A 19178-nucleotide genomic window follows, 5' to 3' on the forward strand; every position below is an offset into this window, starting at 1 on the left:
TCTGGGTGCTGACCATAATCCCGCTGTGTGATAATGTGTGGCTGCAGGCTTCACACTGACACAGCACCACGCACAGGTGGTGTGTAACAATACCCTGCAGCTCACTCTTTGGCCATTTATGACACGCTGTGTGCACACAAGGACATTTCCAATCAGACTTCAAACAGCTGAAATATGTGGGAAAGACGATGTCAGAGGTGCTTTAGCATGAAATCATGTCTTTGTTAAAGGTGAAACATCTGCACGTGCACCGCGACATCTGAGGGGTGGTGTTAATGTCCACTTTAGTCCCGCTCTGAGGTTTCTAACCATGTGACCTTTGTTTTATGAACAATATCTTGGGAGTTTGAGCGACATTTTTTCCTTTTGTTACTGTCGTCAGAGCTCCGGTTGGGTTGATGACGGCCTCAGGAGTGACCCGCTGTAGTCTGGTGACAGCTTTAAGGTTAAAGAACTATTGAGCTGCTTAGGACTGCAGGTCCTAGAGCCTTCCTCGGCTGTCATAATGGCACATCAAAGGGCTAACATGATACACAATCATATTTGCTTTTTGTTATTTCTCCTCTTTAAAGCAAAGAACTTCATGGCTGAGATCCACATAGTGCTGGGCGATATGGAAAAAATATTTATCACGATATGAATTATTTTATATCACGATAACGATATATATCACGATACACCACCTCGCAGTCCGTAAACAGCAGAAGAGGGTGCAATCTTTGTTAATGAAACGGATGGTTACGCTCGTGTAGGGCTGCGTATCTCTGCTCGTCCACAGGTCAGCAGCCAAGGCTTAATGCACGACACTGCAAACATCCTGCTCTACTTTGGCCCGGCATGCATCGTATAAGCGAGGCAACTCGACTTTACTAACGACCGGGCATAACGTACCTCGGATCAAGGACTGGGCAGCACGGTGGCACGGTGGTTAGCACTGTTGCTGCACAGCAAGAAGGTCCTGAGTTCAATTCCACCATCAGACCGGGGTCTTTCTGTGTGGAGTTTGCATGTTCTCCCCGTGTTTGCGTGGGTTCTCTCCGGGTACTCCGGCTTCCTCCCACCGTCCAAAGACATGCAGCTTGTGGGGATAGGTTAATCGGATAATCCAAATTGTCACTAGGTGTGAATGTGCGAGTGAATGTGAGTGTGAATGGTTGTCTGTCCTTGTGTGTTGGCCCTGCGACAGACTGGCGAACTGTCCAGGGTGTACCCTGCCTCTCGCCCTATGACAGCTGGAATAGGCTCCAGTGCCCCCCGTGACCCTGAAAAGGATAAGCGGAAGCGAATGGATGGATGGATGGATGTTAGAAATGATAGAAGACAAATGTCCACACGATATATATCGTCATATCGCCCAGCACTAATCCCACGTTTCCAAACGGTTCAACTTCACCACTTACAGCTGACTATGGGATATCTCGATACATTCACAGCAGCTCGTGAAGGCAGACAGCGTGGCTGGCTGTTTGATTTTCTACACCAGTGGCAGTGGGACTGAAAACAGCTGAATTCAAAGATTCAGAGGTTTGGTCCAGTGCTTTTTGTCCCTGCAGTGTGTGAATCAAACTGGAGTTCTTACTCCCTTAGTCCAAGGTAAACTGTCTAAACACAAACAGTTCAATGTGCTGGAAAAGTGTCCCTGCTGATGTGCTGTGCTGCTCCGTCACACCCTCTGTCTGTCTCACCCCTGGGATGAGATGGAATTTCCTGAGAGAAGGAGGGATGACTTTTCCATACACTTGGCTAGAGGAGGACAGACATGCAAAAGAAAAACCCCAAAAACATCAGATGGTGACCTAGTTTGACCTCTCTTAGCCTCCAGTGGCAATATACTGACAAACTGCAGTAGAGCAGCTGATACAGATGCCAGAGGAAGCACACGAGGCCAAACGTCGACTCTGTGCTCGTAGGCCTCTGCGCTGCTCGGAAACGCAGATGGGCTAATTCCCATAACAGAGGTCTAAGTGCTGCTGAGCAACCAAGCAGAGCCTCGCACAGTCACTGAGAGCTCTCATCAAAATAATGATTCCAATCAAATGCATGTCCAACTGGAACAAAATGAGAACGCACAGTGGAAGCAGCAACAGACGACCGGAGAGAGCTAAAAGAAACAAACTCATCGTCTGCGTTATTAATCGAACAGCAACCTGCTCCTTCCATTGTGTCAATACATTAGAGCAGATCCTTCTTTTATTTTGAAGGTGCGAGGGCAAAGGCCTCAAGGCAGCAGAAATAACAGGTTAACTCGATGTGTCCTCGCTCCATGCTGCAAACATTCATGGTGGAAATTTAATTTCCTCAGAACTGTCAGCGTGCGTCTAATGATGTGGCCGTGTGTTTGGAAAGCCTCGTGAATGAACTAAACTAACGTCATCTTTGTACAAACATGTTTGTTTGTAATGTGTAATTGTCCACGACATCCCAAAGCCATGCTTTGATTGACTTAAGTCTAGTGCCATTTCCTGTTTGTGCTAACGGTGCACAGCCCATCATGCTGTAAATGCATGTTACACAGTGGATACAAGCGTGGAATGGGAACAGCCAATCAAAACATAACTGTTTAGATCAGCTTTGACATCATTCGTCATCAAAACGCATACATTTACCCTCATTACATCCATCTAGAGCTGGGCGATATAAGATTTTTTCATATCACGATATGTTTTTTTCGTTTCAGGCGATAACGATATCTATCACGATATAAGCCAAATAACTACATTTGTAAGATTTAAATGTGCCGTTGCTCACAAGTAAAATGTGAAATAATCAGCAGCTTGTTTTTATTTAAATATTTATTTCCCATAATAAGTTCAACAGGGTAGATGTACTTAAGGAACACGAGACTTTTTCAGATAAATAAAGGCAAATATTGCAAACTACACAAAAGGCAGCCGCTAAAGCGTTTAAGTTTCAAAATAGAACAAACGAAACAGACTACTAAATTGTCAATTCCACTTAGAAACAAAATATTAATTCTAAAAATAAATCTTAGTTTGTTTTACAGAAGAACAGACAAAATTGACTAACTTTTGTCAATATCAAATAAACTGAGAACTAAAAGGAAATTCTCAATCTCTCCTTGTTGTATAGCTGAGCTTTTCAAACAGTTGTAACAGTTACTTTAGTCTGACAAAAGCTGAATGACGAATTAGCGCTTCCAGTCAGAGACTGAGGCTACGTCCACACGTACACGGGTATTTTTGAAAACGGAGATTTTCCGTTTTCGTTTTAAAAAAATAATCCCGTCCACACATAAAGGGAGAAATGAAGGAAAACTCTGCTATGACCATGCCAAAGCAGCAGGTGGCGCTAGATTCCTAACCGTGCAGAAATGTTGGCCAATCAGAAGTCTAGAAGCCTCGGTGGGAAAAAGTAAACAAAGCTGGGGCATAGAAGCAGAACAGAGCCGTATGTGTGGAGGGACAGTAACTGTGTGTATATGTAAGCATTTAAACACTGCAGAGAGTAGAATTAACAGTAACAGTATTGTAGAAATTCATTTCACCGAAACAATAACGTGGCGCACAGTGTGACGTCAAAAAATGCGCAAACCTTTGACACTGCATTTTCTCCGTTTTTCTAGTCCACACGTAAATGCAAAAACTGAGTTTTCAAAAATCTTCGTTTTCAGTGACCAAAAACGCCGTTTACGTGTGGACGAAAGGTGCAAACGCATAGAAAAAATTTTCAAAAATACCCGGGTACGTGTGGACGTAGCGCATGCACCAGTTTATTGTATTTCCAGACTTGCTTTCGGCACAATTTACAGTGCACGCTACTCTGTTTGTTGTCAGACTTGAAATAGCCGAAATACCTTCACACTACGGAACTTCTATGGCTCTTCCGTTCGACAATCTCTATGGCATTGGAACCATCATCTGTTTTCTCTTCGGTAACCTTCGGTCACGCTCGGTTGATTTTTCTAGTCGGCACACTCATTTCCTCCATTACCCGGGCGGTGCGGTGGCTGGCTGCTTCCCAAACAAATACACATGTGCGGCTTGGCACTTGTGCTGTACGTAACAAGTCACATGACGTGACGCTGCGGCTGTGATTGGTTCGGCTCTGCGCTACGTAATTTGGAATGGCTGTTCTTTTTTTTTTTTTTTAAGAGGACAAGAGCGGCGAGGTCTATCGTGATAGTTAAATTTTTCTATCGAGAAAAAGTTATATCGCGATACATATCGTTATCGTTCTATCGCCCAGCTCTACATCCATCCATCCCATCCATCCATCGTCATCCGCTTTATCCGAGGCCGGGTCGCGGGGGCAGCAGCCTAAGCGAAGAGGCCCAGACCTCCCTCTCCCCAGCCACCTCCTCCAGCTTATCCGGGGGAACACCAAGGCGTTCCCAGGCCAGCCGAGAGATATAATCTCTCCAGCGTGTCCTGGGTCTGCCCCGGGGCCTCCTCCCGGTGGGACATGCCTGGAACACCTCACCCAGGAGGCGCCCAGGGGGCATCCTTGTCAGATGCCCAAACCACCTCAGCTGGCTCCTTTCGATGTGGAGCAGCAGCTGCTCTACTCTGAGCCCCTCCCGGATGGCCGAACTTCTCACCCTATCTCTAAGGGAGAGGCCAGCCACCCTTCGGAGGAAGCTCATTTCTGCCGCTTGTATCCGCGATCTCGTTCTTTCGGTCACTACCCACAGCTCGTGGCCATAGGTGAGGGTAGGGACGTAGATCGACCGGTAAATTGAGAGCTTTGCTTTTACACTCAGCTCCCTCTTCACCACGACGGACCGGTGCAGCATCCGCATTACTGCAGCTGCAGCCCCAATCCGTCTGTCGATCTCCGGCTCCCTTCTCCCATCACTCGCGAACAAGACCCTGAGATACTTGGACTCCTCCACTTGGGGCAGGAACTCATCCCCGACCCGGAGTGGGCACTCCACCCTTTTCCGGCTGAGAACCATGGCCTCAGATTTGGAGGTGCTGATCCTCATTCCCGCTGCTTCACACTCGGCTGCGAACCGTTCCAGTGCGAGCTGGAGGCCCTCACCCGATGAAGCCAACAGAACCACATCATCCGCAAAAATCAGAGATGGGATTCTGAGGCCACCAAAGCGAAAGCCCTCCGCCACTTGGCTGCGCCTAGAAATCCTGTCCATAAAAATTATGAACAGAACCGGAGACAAAGGGCAGCCCTGGCGGAGCCCATCACCCACTGGGAACGAGTCCGACTTATTGCCGGCAATGCGAACCAAGCTCTTACAATGGTTGTATAGGGATCGAATGGCCCGTAGCAATGGGCCAGACACCCCATACTCCCGCAACACCTCCCACAGGACACCCTGAGGGACACGGTCGAATGCCTTCTCCAAGTCCACAAAACACATGTAGACTGGTTGGGCAAACTCCCATGCACCCTCAAGTATCCTCGAGAGGATAAAGAGCTGGTCCAGTGTTCCGCGACCAGGATGAAAACCGCATTGTTCCTCCTGTATCCGAGGTTCGACTAGCGGACGAACTCTCCTTTCCAGCACCCTGGCATAGACTTTCCAAGGGAGGCTGAGGAGTGTGATCCCCCTGTAGTTGGAACACACCCTCCGGTCCCCCTTCTTAAAGATGGGGACCACCACCCCGGTCTGCCAGTCCACAGGTACTGCCCCTGATCTCCATGCAACATTGCAGAGGCGTGTCAACCAGGACAGCCCTACAACGTCCAGAGCCTTCAGGAACTCGGGGCGGACCTCATCAACACCAGGGGCTCTGCCACCAAGGAGTTGTTTAACTGCCTCAGTGACCTCGCCCCCGGAAATTGGCGGGTCATTCCCCTCATCCCCAGACTCTGCTTCCTCCTCGGAAGACGTGTCAGTGGGATTAAGGAGGTCCTCGAAGTATTCCTTCCACCGCCTGACAATTTTCTCAGTCGACGTCAGCAGCGCTCCGCCAGCACTATACACAGTGCAGGTAGAGCACCGCTTTCCCCTCCTGAGACGCCTGACGGTTTGCCAGAATCTCTTCGAGGCAGTCCGAAAGTCTTTTTCCATGGCCTCTCCGAACTCCTCCCACACCCGAGTTTTTGCTTCAGCCACTGCCCGAGCCGCATTCCGCTTGGCCTGTCGATACCTGTCGGCTGCCTCCGGAGTCCCACAGGCTAACCAAGCCCGATAGGACTCCTTCTTCAGCCTGGTGGCTCCCTTCACCTCTGGTGCCCACCATTTGGTTCGGGGATTACCACCACGGCAGGCACCAACCACCTTGCGGCCGCAGCTCAATGCAGCAGCTTCGGCAATGGAGACGCTGAACATGGTCCATTCGGACTTAATGTCCCCAGTCTCCCTCGGAATGCTGTTGAAGCTCTGCCGGAGGTGTGCGTTGAAGATCTCGCGGACTGGGGCCTCTGCTAGACGTTCCCAGCACACCCTCACTACGCGTTTAGGTGCACCAGGTCTGTCCAGCGTCCTCCCCCGCCACCTGATCCAACTCACCACCAGGTGGTGATCAGTTGACAGCTCAGCCCCTCTCTTTACCCGAATGTCCAGAACATATGGTCGCAGGTCTGGTGATACGATTACAAAATCGATCATCGACCTACGGCCCTCATTACATGTTAAATTATAATCTATGTACCACATCATTTTACAGTTATTATGTGTATTATAGTTTATTGTTGGGCAGTTGGTGAAGATGTAAAGCAGGTACGGTGCTGTGCAAAAGTCTTCCCACATTTCTTTCGATTTTTTAGGAAAATGGGAAAAAGGTGCAGTTACTGAAACATGTGCAGACATCCATGGAAATATCAAGTATGAAACAGTTGAGCTTGACAGTCAGTATTTGGTATGACCGCCTTCATTCGTCCATACAGCCTGAACTCTAAGGCAAGCTTTCCAGTTATTGCTTAAATAGTCTTGAGAAATATTTCTCTAAGCTTTTTGAAGGGCGCTCCAAAGCTCTTCTTTGGATGTCAGCTACTTTTTGTTCTGTTAGATTGCAGAGGAGGCCAGACCATGAATGACACAGCTGCACTTTGGTTTTTCAACTAGGGCTGCCACAAACGACTATTTTGACAGTCGACTAATCAGATCATGTAAAACGTACGGCTTATTGCACCAGCGTGCATCTGCTCTTATACAACTATCAGCAGAGATGGGCAGTAACGCGTTAATCCGATTACTTTTTTCCAAGTAACGAGTAAAGTAAGGAATTACTATTGCAAAAAAGCTAATTGGATTACCGTTACTTTCCTGTAGGAAGGCTGCGTTACTGCGTTACTAAAACCGTGATATTTTTTTGCGAGAATGTCTCATGACAGTGACATAAGCGAGTGCGACGTTCGTGACAACAGCTGTGTGCAGATCAACAATGGATCATATATCGAGTGCAGGAGAGAGTATGAGCGTGCAGCGTTTAAAGCGTGGAAGTACTGACCTTACTTTGAGTTTGATTCCATAAAAAGTGACAAAAACATTAGCGTCCGCTGTGCGTGGGAAGAAAACGTCTTTTTACAGCGAAAAACCCCTAAACTTCCAAGCAAGCACCGAGTGCGCTACGACGTAATGGGAAACTCACAGAGAAACTCGCGGATTCTTCCACTGACCGCGGCACACCTGCACCAGGGTAAACCTCCGCCTACCCCACTCCTGCTTTACAGGTGAAAATAGAGCAACAGGACCGCTGAGTCTTTGACTTTATTTATTTTCTGCTGTGTTTTACTTGCATCTGAAAGAGTGAGTGTAAACACAAAAAATATTTTATTTTATGTGCTGGAATAGGTTTAAATGTTAAACTAATTTCTTCCAGTCAGAGAATGTTGCATATAATTACATTTTTGCTTGATGCATAAAGTTAAAAGATTAAAACTGATAAAACAAGTTTTAAAAAGAGACTTTTCCATTTGATTACATTTTGTATGATGGATTATGTAGAAAAAGTAGAATTGGGCTGAAAGATCTATCCCTTTATCACCTATTCAGGTTGTAAATCGTGTTTTTAAAAACTAACTAAGTAACTAAGTAATTACTTTTGAAAATAAGTAATCAGTAAAGTAACGGGATTACGTTTTTGAGGAAGTAATCAGTAATTAGTTACTGATTACTTTTTTCAAGAAACTTCACCAACACTGACTATCATTAGCTTACAGCTTGAAGTGTTTCAGGTCTGTGCTAACTAAAAATAATCAAGATGATAGTTTGCAGATTTGCAGATTGTTTTGGTGAAGTTTAATAAACTCAGCCGTCTGCTCCTTGCTATCTAAAATATAACAGGAGTATATTCTCCACCGTCTCACACTTCTGATAATCAGTTCTCTGCTTGACGTTTATTCAGCTGTGTAAAAACTATAACTTTAATCTCAGCCAAACCGATTTACTCAAGAACAAATAAAATACTGAAAAAAGCCAAACAACAACATTTTTAAGTTATCTAAGTGACTTATATATCATGCTTAACCTGAGTAGCCAAAGGCCGCGGGGGGTTGAAAATGATGTGCAGGGAGTCCGCTGTTCTCGCTGTGCTCTAGTGAGCCTTGAACCCCACTATCGAGCTGGTCGGTAACAGACGTCTCCGAAAACGTCGGAGCGCTCTTGCAAATATGTGATGTCTTGATAAACCGAACAGATATTTGAAGTTTACACGGCTAAGGCCACATTTGGAGGAGTCTTCGAATTTGGACAGTCTGTCGTGTCGCTGTAACGTAATCGGCCTACAAATGCGGGCTCAGGAGGATGCAGTTCCTGAATTTGGACACAGCTACGATACCGGACACAGCTTCTTCTTCTTCGGGGTTTGACGGCAGCTGGACTCCTTGTACATGCAGTGCTGCCATCTTCTGTTTTAGTCCGTTATTACACTCTTAAATCCTACTACTTATTCCTGTATCTTTCGGGATCTTACAAAGCTTCAAACGACACATCGACTATTAAGTTAGTTGTCGACGATTTTGATAGTAATCATGGCAGCCCTATTTTCAACCCATGTATGTTTTACTGCATTGGCAGCATGTTTGAGATCATTGGACCTCATTTACTAACATCTGCTGCAGTTTGTACCGGACTGTTTTGTTCTGACCACCATGCGTATTTATTAGTCAATCTGATTCATTCGAACCGACAGTCTAACAGGATCTCCATACAGTTTACATACCATCTGCATTCTGCCCCACCCCCATTACTGTAGTGACGCTGGTGTAAAAGAGAGGCCAGCACCTCTAAACCTAACAGTAGAAATAAGTGTCTGAGGTTGTGGTCGTAAATTTTGAAGCCATCCTGATAACCTTCTCCCACCAAGGATGTGGAGATCCAACCTCTTTAGATCCAATTAAAATCAAGACACTTAAAAAGATGCTCTGGAACAGAGTTTAATACACTGAATCATATGAACAGCAGGAAAAATACATACAGACATTTAGCAAGAGAATTACATAGCAGAAAGCAAGCAAAGCAAAACCCCGGGGTGTACAGCCTTAAGCACAGACAGCAGAACAACACAGAGACGGACAGAGAGCATCAGCAGAGGGGAAACGAGTGCTGGGGGTGTCCTCTGGTCCCCTGATATATAGGGATCAGTATCCCCGCCCCCTGTTGCTGAGTAACTTTCCCACCCGTCCAAACACAGCTGCAGGGGTCAGGTACAGGCCAGGGTACGGGCAGCCCTGGCTGAGGGCCCTGCCCAAGGGGACACCCTCAGGTTAGCCCTTTGCTTTGCCTTCTGACAATAGGTCACAGCATGGTCAAAGGCCACACATTAATCCTAATTACTAATATATAATCTTATAACTACATAGGTTCTTAAAACACTTCAGTGTAGTTCAAAGTGTGTGTGTGTGTGTGTGTGTGTGTGTGTGTGTGTGTGTGTGTGTGTGTGTGTGTGTGTGTGTGTGATTATATTGTCGTATGATATTTTATCGTGATGTGTTCAGGATCTCTGTTACAATGTTACTGTTTTGGTAACATTGTAACACTCAAAGACGTTGAGTGTGTATTGGGGAAGGTTAGTTACCGGAGAACTCTCCCCTTACATTACCTGCCCTGTTACTGTAAAACCTTAATAAACCTCGGTGAAGCAAAATGTCTTGTGCTTAAGACTCTACATGAAAGTTAAAATATATCTGTTCAGTGCACATAGATATATAGTGTATATAGTTACAGGAGGAAGAGGTGCAGTTTTCCAAAGTGTCTCCATTGGAGCATTTTTCATGGATTCAACCACAGAAATGGGAACAAAATCAAGCTAATGACACAACTGCTAAGTCTGGTACATGTAAACACAACACTAACTCATCTCTCTCTAGTTAGGTGTTTTATGCTTGGATGATTCATGGGTACAAGGACTGGATTAAAAGGCAGTGCCTGTACTGCCTTGGTGAGCTGAGGTGGGTAAGGCAGCCAATGTCCCAAGAAGCCTGGCAGCTCAACACTGCTTTAAAAGACTACAGGAAATTCTGACTGGTTGGGAGCAAAATATTGAAGAGAGCCTCAACACTTTTGTGCAATGCAGTATAATTATCAGTAATATTTGATCAAAATATCTGGGAAATAAAGAACATCACCTTTTCTCCCCCCAGGTTGTACTTGTACCACACATGCGCAGGTTTTCACAGCTGCTTCATTAAGCTGGGCAGACACTGTGCGATTTTTTCACCGACATGTGGTGACACCCTCACGACGGTCGGGAGGATTTCAAACAAGTTTGAAATCCTCCCGACCAAGCGATTGATGATCGGGAGCTGGTCGTGAGGTGTTAATCGCTTGTCGTTGCCCCACGTATACTACACGATGCACGATGAAGGGCAAACTCGGGCCGATCACCAAAAAGGTCGCATGACTCAAAAATCAGCTCAAAATGGGCCAAAAATTGCAGAGTGTGAGCCCAGCATTAAGTGCTTTATGCAACATGCTCCTTGCACCAAATCAGCGAAGCCTGTTCATGTTCTGGTTTGCCAAGAAAAGCAACCAGTATACTTATTAGCAGTGATGATTACTCAACAATATATTATTGTTTATAATGTTTATGCGCTTGGTAATTAGGTGAGTTTAACTGCAATGCAGGGCTCGCAAAATCGCTAGCCCGACGTCCCGGGGCTAGTGATTTTTCCAGTCAGGCTACCAAAATCTATCTCTGCCCTGCCCGTCGGCCTATTGTAGGAAGGAAAAATATATGTCAATGCTTTTGCATTCTTTCGGAAATGTAGCTGGGTAATTATGTCATTGGCATCGGTGAGCCACTGTCAATACGTGACATATTGAAATCGTGTTTGAATTTGCGCTTGTTTTTTGCTTTCACTTTGCAATCGCGCGAACTGTGTAAAGAGAGCGACAGCACTGATCTGTGAGTGATGATAATTTGCGCACCAATTCCTCTGACATCGTCTTATCAATCGTTAGCTTACTATGCAAACATGACAAGTGAAATCTCCCGCAGCTTAAACATGTGAGAGGTTGATCGCGCAGAGAATCGCTGAGCGTTATGTGAGTGTGTGTAAAAGCAGCAGGATATATATTTTAGTTCTGCTGAGCCAAATAAGACAGGTCAGGGTGAAGAAGTGACAGCCAAAGAAAAGCTTACCACAAAACGGAGAAGTTGTGACAAATCAGACTATAAGGCAAAAAGAAAGTGCAGCTTCATGGTTTCATGGACAAAAGAATTTCTGTGGCTGCAACATGACGAGCTAAATAACCAGGGCTGCACATAAGTGGTCCGCAGGTGCGCATTCGCTGTCAAAATAAAAAACACGCACAAGATAAGAAGTTGCAACGCGTGTTTGCGTACATAAGATTTTCAGGAGGAGGACAGACATTTGTTTAGAACTCTTAAAGATGTCGAAGAAGCTCCTTTAAGCAATTACTGTGATGTTCCTCCACCTCCAAACAAATGTCAGAAGGAGTCCGAACCACAAAAGAAGCGCGTATTCTCGGAAAAGTGGTTGCAGGAGGTGAGCTGGCTTCAAACAAATGATGAACGCACAGAGATGTGGTGCAGAATGTGCCGTGAAAATCCCACTCTAGGACAAAAACAGCTTTTTATATGGACGCAAACGCGCGCTGCAACTTCTTATCTGGTGCGCGTCTTTTATTTTGACAGCGAATGCGCACATGCGGACCACTTATGTGCACCCGTGTAAATAACATAATGTTCTGCCGGCTGTGTTGTTGGTTTTCTCTCGATTTCTGAGTCGACAAGCGCCTTTGTTACTGGGACCAGTCATTTTAAGAAAGGCCCCCATTAGAACCCATGAGAAATGCAAGAAATGCATTATTGCTCAGTCTGCAATATCTTTCCCAGAACAAACACCAATTGCAAATAACATACTAAAAATAAACCTGAAAAATCAGTTTAGAACAGCTACTATGTTGCAAAGAGTGAACTACCACTGGCACAATGTAGCAGTCTGTGCAAACTTCAAAAAGCAAACGGCCTCGATCTTGGTTCCACTTGCCTCTTACCCGTGACTTCAGTGGAAATTTCAAATTCAGGATCTGACACAGACTGATTCAAGTCCTACACAGTTCTTACAAGTTCATAGAAATTTCTGTTCAATTAGAACCAAGTGTTTGAGTTGATGATTGTAATTTTTATACAATGTTGTAATTTGTGTTTCAACAATTTTTTGATGAATGTTTTGTTTCCTTTACAATATTATACTTTAATGTATAATATTGTAAAGGAAACAAAACATCAATCAAAAAATTGCTCTCTTTTTTATTCGGGCTACTTACATTTATTTTGGGCTACCAAAAACTGAAGAGTCCCTGCCCGAAGGGCTACCAGGGATTTTGAAATTTTGAGAGCCCTGCAATGGTTAGCCAAATGATGTTCACGATATTTAAACAATTTAAACATGTAATCCACACCTTGCCAGCAATAAGCAGCAACTCGTACTGCATCAATGCTAAAACCATCAAAAATGGTGTCACGCTGTTTAAAAAGGCGCCAGGCGACTAAATCAGCATGTTAGTGAGGGCACAGTGGACAGTGTAGTCCAGGGGCTGGTCACACATAGCTGGGGAAGCCTTGAGTGGAATTAGGGCATCTGAGATTTTTATACTCCAGTTCACTCTCAGCACCACCCGGAGACACGGGATCCTGCCCCACTTTGCCGCACGCGAGCGCGTTATCGAGGCGGGACTTCTCAAAACTGCCAGAACGATTAGACTGGAGCTCTGACGAGCCCAGTTCCAGACGTTTACGCCTTTACGAGTGGTTTTAAGAACATTTGGTTGAAATGAGGCATCACACATTTGAATGAGAAACGTTTAAAGCTGTTAGTGTGGTGAAATCATTCTGAATACTTTATATATCATTTCCTGTCTTGTGTCACGAGTGGACGCGATTAACTCCTCAGTTAAAGAAGAGTTTGTGATCACAGTCTCATTCCCACAAAATCAGTTGTAAGTACAACTTCATGTTGCACTACATCAGTACACTTACATCAGGCTTCTGTGACTGAACACACTACACTGCTCCTACATCTTCAGTCACACATTGGTACAAAGTGTGTGCCACAGCCCTTCCTTTTACTACAATGGTGAGTGAATGAAGCTTAGATCTTGTAGCTGTGGAGAGACTTGTGTAAAAACGTGTGCAGCTGTAGCAACAGGTCCACGGAGACACGAGCAGGAAAAACAACATGAGTCTTGTATGGAGATGCTGGAGCATCTGACCAGCAAAAACCAACATGCTTCGACACGGACGCTCTGAAACGACAGGAGGAAGCCTGTCGAAGAACCTTAGAGACGAGCACGGCAAGTGAACGCGTCAGGATGTTCATACCTGAAATCTTCCCAGCAAAGCTCCTGGAACAATCTCCCATGTGGAGCTGCAGGTTTGCCCTTCTAGCTGTTTGCCTGTTCGGTCTGGTTTGCACTCAGGAGTTTAAGATTAACCGTAACCACGTTAATCAGAGAAACTGCTCCATATTCTGCTCTCTCTCATAGACTGTATATAAAAGACAGACATGAGTAACCATTGGATACTTCAAAAGGAAGATCTTTCGTCATTGCCATCTCACTACTTTTTGAAGTGGTCATGATAAACAGACTGGTTCTTATACAGCGCTTTCTACTCTACCTGAGCACTCACAGCACTTTATACAACACGCATTCAGCCATGCACACCAGCATGGAACATACAATTCAAATAGTAATACCAGCATGTGATAAAAAGTACTGATGATATTCTTCTTGGTTATAAAAAAAACAATCACAATAACTGTGGTTTGGCAGAAATATTGTGTAAGTGCCTGCATATTATATTAAAAAATAAGATAATTTTGTGTAATTTTAGCATTATTATTAACATGGCCTGTTGGGAGCTGTATCAAATCAGCGCCTGCTAAGCCACACCTCTAATGGCTGTAACACAACTAAACCACGCCCCTATATTTAGTGTCAATAATATGGCTGGCTGTGCAGGAAAGGCTTCCAAAAGGTCGGTTGTTGACATGTGAATCTGTGTGTTGTACAGTTGTGGGTTCAGCTAACCGCCCTGCTAGCATTTCCTAATACCACTGCACATCTCTATGGACTCAAAAACAAACAACACTGCACACACCGTAACCACCAACACTGAGGAGTGGAGTCACGTCATTTAAACACCTGACAGCTTACAGCAACACAAATAAAAAATGGCTGACCACCACTTCTAACCCTGCTGGGTCCGTCAGTGCAGACGGACAGGAGTGTGAGCAGGAGGACAGACAAGAGAGGAAGTTAGACCCTGACGGTGCACGGGAGGAGGACAGACAGACAGATGGCAGGCCTGCATGTCTAATGATGCTGCGTTTGGAAGGACTTTTAAAGAAGCCTCGGGGCGAGCCTTCGTCTGCTTATTACACAAAACATCACGAAAATGGAAACTGATGCTCAAATCACATCAATGCGCGTAATATGTGGATGCGATTTAACAGGACAGCAGTGAGTTGTGAGGCAGCTGCGGGGGACACGCCCATATCTGTGTAATGCTATATGAAGGCCACGCCTAGCTCGCGTCAGCCCGGCATGCCTGGCCTCGGAGCTACGCCGATATTCCGCCTGGAAAAGCGATGCAAGCCGGCTGCTGTTCCCCGGCGACCCTGCGCATACAGGCCGGGAGTGTGTGCGCAGCAGGCCCCGGCGCAGTGTGACACTACGAGCAGCGAGCCCGTGTGTGCACATGCAGACACCCCAGTGCCTTTTTTCTGTCACCCCCCCCCCCTCCCCTCACATCCTTCTCCTTTCTTTGCACACATGCAGCTTCTAACGGAATTAATTGCTCTTATTGCAGCGGATGTTAACGAATGGAAATCGTGATGCATTTGTCACAAAACGAAAAAGCTCCGGTGTTCCAGCAGCCAGGAGAAGCCGCTTTAGTGCTTGATCCACAAAGGTTACCGAGAGAGAGGGAAAGGGTGAATGCGGTGCGATGAAGATGCGTTTAGGTGAGCGAGGAATCGGGCTACTTACTGTGCGGATCCAGGGAGGAAAAACCGCAGCCAGCAGCGGGAGACGGGACCGAGGAGTCCGCCGGGAGCTTCTGCGGTGTCACGGTGGACACTTCGCCGGGATTCTTGCCGGTTTTCACCGACTGCCCTTTTCCCAGATAGCCCAGATTCCACTGATTTCCCTTGCTGCTACACTGAATCCCAACACCGCTGCTGATACTGGAGGCTGGCACTCGGAGCACTTCCGGCGTGACTTTCACAATAAAACTAGAAAGATGAGCCCTTATTATTATTATTATTATTATTATTATTATTATTATTATTATTTAATAACTGACAATAAATAATGATAACATATTTATGTCATATTTATGTGTTTACATTGTAATGATAACTTTGTGGTAGCGGGCTACTCTCTTGTATATTAATTGTAGCTCATTTGCCTTAGGAAAAAAAAAGCATTATTATTAGTACTGACATTTGAGAATGCCACTTCTCATGTTTATTTGGCTAGGCTACACAATATTAAACACTTTTAGGTTCTATTTTTTATTTATCTCAATTTAGATTGGATTTTTTTTTTTTTTTTTTGTCATTGTAGAAGTTAAACTGAGGGAAATAATCCAGTTCCAGACTCCACACAGACCAGTGTATATTACATAAAAAAAGGAAGTTTTTGTTTTTTCTCTGTATATCAAATTTTAGATTTAAGGATTGAGAATAAAGTGCATATAAGGACCATACAAATAGGAATTAAGCTTTTACTGTGAAGCCGAAAACGCCTCACTTCCGGTATTCTGCAGTTTGACTTGACGCTACACCGGATCCCAAAAAAACTTGTGGGAGCGCGTATCCTCACACTGCGCGTTCCCGGTGGCTCATTTCCTGTCCTGCCCAACCCTTAAATCAGCCTTAACCAATCGGTGCTGATGAGTTCATTCTATTCTATTCTCATGTCATCTGTTTGAAAAGTTTATAATATAATATAATATAATATAATATAATATAATATAATGGGCCAACATGTACCACGCACACACAAAATAGGCACCTGGTCCGATTTAAGAAGCTTTTTACATCCAAGTCTGACCACGTGGTCAGACTTGGATACATCACTGTGTGCATGTGTGCACCAAGGCTGGACTGGGACAAAAAATCGGCCCGGGCATTTTGACTAGAGACCGGCCCACCAGGATAAAGATTGAAAATGTGATGTCATTCAGGGGTAAAACAGCAAAGGATTCTGGGAACTTGTGGCAAGAGGTACTAGCGCACGCAGGCTTTCAATTGAACTCAGTTACACAGCGATAATAAGAAACCCAAAAAATGTCAAGAAGCTGTTGTATTATTAACTGCAATAGCCGGTCGCATGACAGCCACGGGAAGCCGACGGGTAAAGAGATCGTTTTTTTTAATCGGATTACGTCGTTGAAGAGAAATTTTTTAAGCCATGTTTCCGAAGTAAGAGCCAACGGATGGTCTGGATATACCAAATATAACGTCTCAGAACACTCCAGCTCACAGGTTAGTCTGCTCCAAGCATTTACACAAAGGTCAGAGTTTTGTAGTAGTTATTACATCATTTTTCTTAACATAATTGATGATATAGGTTACAAGCAAGTCTGGCGCTGAACAGAAATTGTCGCGCTATGCTCCTTTATTTATTGTGCATAAATAGTGAATTGTCCTGACACAATATTGTGTTTCGCTTCTGTTATTATGGTACACTGACAAAAACATATACTTTTATTCACAGGATAAAACAGTTGTTTTGTATCACTAATTGTCCAGTGCGATTACAGCATACAGTATTATTGTCACTGCTACATTTCTGTACCAGAAATTATTTCCACTACTAATTAATTACCGTTGAGCTCAAAGGTCCTATTAATAAACGGTTAACGAATGTGTATTTATGAAGACGATTTGTGAGACTGGTAAACTTATGATACGTACGATGGTCTTTCGTTCTACACGGTGCATTTCAAGGTCCTGCACCCATCCGTCGGTAAACTGTACCTGGACTTGTTGCAGTGACCTGAAGTTACTAAACTTCATGAGTGTATGCACTCACTCCAAGAACCGTATGATTATAAATATGAGCGTGGTGAAAGTTGGGCAGCACGCTAACGTCTTTTGTCCACTCTGTGTGCTCGTAAGGGTCTGACCCGTTCACTCCTTTGATTTTTTCCTCGTACACAGCAAATTCAAAAGTGTTAAATGTTTTGGTGTTAATAGTCTCCTTGCAAAAGTAGAGTTAATTTTACTCTAAGTAGAGTCACATTCTTTTAATGTAACTCTGAGGTGTAAAATGATAGTAGTTAAAATCGAGTGTTAAAAATGAGTGTTTCTCTGTCAAATCTGGAGGTGTTACAATGGAAACATTAACTCTTGACCTCTTAACTCTGAACTCCTAGACGGGCTATGACACCAACAGAGTAAATTCACAGACTCCGCCCCCAGCACGGCTCCAATCGAAGCTGAAGTGAAGCCGTTTCAGAACATTTTGCTCTACATATTTGAGTTGTTTGCCATGCTTGGTAAGTCATTTTTTCAAAGATTGTTTCAATTGTTATTATGAGCTTTTACTTCTGTGGCTCTTTGGAGTTGAGACAAAGCTGTGTGAAAGGCATTAGCCATGTTGCTCGCTGATAGCATAATATTCTGTTTTAGCTAGCTGAAAGGTATTGTTTGCGGGCAAATACCACAGCCTTGAAAAAAGCTTGCATGTGAATTTTCAGTCAAACTTTTGGTCAAATACACCTAAAACAATGTGTAGAATGTGAAATGTTGGTATAATGGTGCTACTTGAAGCCTGAAAACGATCGCCCATAAAAAAAAAACCAAAAAACGAGCAAACAGCAGTAGCAGACGTCCTGACTGGTTTCTACGTTAGCATAGATCCCTCCAGAGTTTTGTGCACACGGTTTAGGTAAAAATGAAAAAGGTTGAGGTTTTACATTTAGTTCAGTATTACCTGTTGTCTGTGTCCTTGTCTTTTGGGAAAATACTTTACACAAGTAATGGCTCAAAGAGGATTCCTTTTTTTTTTTACTGTGCTGCAATTGTTTACTGGATTATTTGTGCCATTAATTAGTGTCAACTAATTTTTATTCGATCTCCGCACAGGATATGCTTGTGAAGATGGAATATGGGGGAGAGCAGAAGTGCGTTGAAGTTCCACAAAGGGATGAATTGAAGAAATAAGTGATGAGAATGCTGTTATTTGCATTTACCATGTCAGACCTTTTGATAAACAAAATTCTAATGAAAGTGAGAACATGTATACTGTTACATCTTTCAGAAAATGTTTTGAAATTGTGGTGCACAGTTCAGAATAAATGTTTTTCAAAAACCATTGCATCTTTTTAGTAAATGTTTATTTCCAAAAGAAATTTCTAGAAGTTCAGAACAGTAAAATTCCTGCTTTTTAGAATGAATTAGAAGATAACTCTTACGTAGTTAAACTAAAATACTCTTTGAGAGTTAATATATAAACTCTTAACACCAAGTGTTAAATTATCAACTCCAGACAGATTTGGTGTTTAACACTAAATCAGAGTTAACGTACCAACTCTCCAAAAAGAGTTAAATTAACACTCTCTGGTGTGGACCCATATAGACACTTTAATAGTGTTGAAATCAAATCCGACAGTGTTAATTTGGACATGATGGATTTGCTGTGTATCTTTTCTTTGACTTTTCGTCGAGTCTGTCTTTGTACGGACCGGCATTGTTCTCCTTTTGTTTTGTACATTCCTATTTTGTGCGGCAAAGAAAAAACAAGAAGGTATTGGAACCGGAGAATGAACGTTTTG

The 19178-nt window shown here is 44.1% G+C and overlaps 1 protein-coding gene and 1 long non-coding RNA gene across 4 annotated transcripts in view; one reads left to right on the plus strand and one right to left on the minus strand.

Moving 5' to 3' along the window:
* The window catches only part of raph1a (Ras association (RalGDS/AF-6) and pleckstrin homology domains 1a), a 78757-nt gene extending 63156 nt beyond the window's left edge, over positions 1-15601 (minus strand). For all 3 annotated transcript variants that reach the window (XM_024799422.2, XM_076875118.1, XM_024799421.2), the window contains exon 1: positions 15383-15601. The gene's annotated coding sequence lies outside the window, so the exon portion shown is untranslated. The remainder of the gene's footprint in view (positions 1-15382) is intronic.
* Positions 15602-16975: 1374 nt separating this feature from the next.
* LOC143412940 (uncharacterized) lies at positions 16976-18718 on the plus strand. Its single transcript, XR_013093455.1, has 2 exons — positions 16976-17900; positions 18490-18718. It is a non-coding gene; the product is annotated as an uncharacterized LOC143412940 (long non-coding RNA).
* The last annotated feature ends 460 nt before the right edge of the window (positions 18719-19178 follow it).

The sequence above is a fragment of the Maylandia zebra genome, linkage group LG16 (assembly GCF_041146795.1).
Source record: "Maylandia zebra isolate NMK-2024a linkage group LG16, Mzebra_GT3a, whole genome shotgun sequence".
Classification (NCBI taxonomy): Eukaryota; Metazoa; Chordata; class Actinopteri; order Cichliformes; family Cichlidae; genus Maylandia; species Maylandia zebra.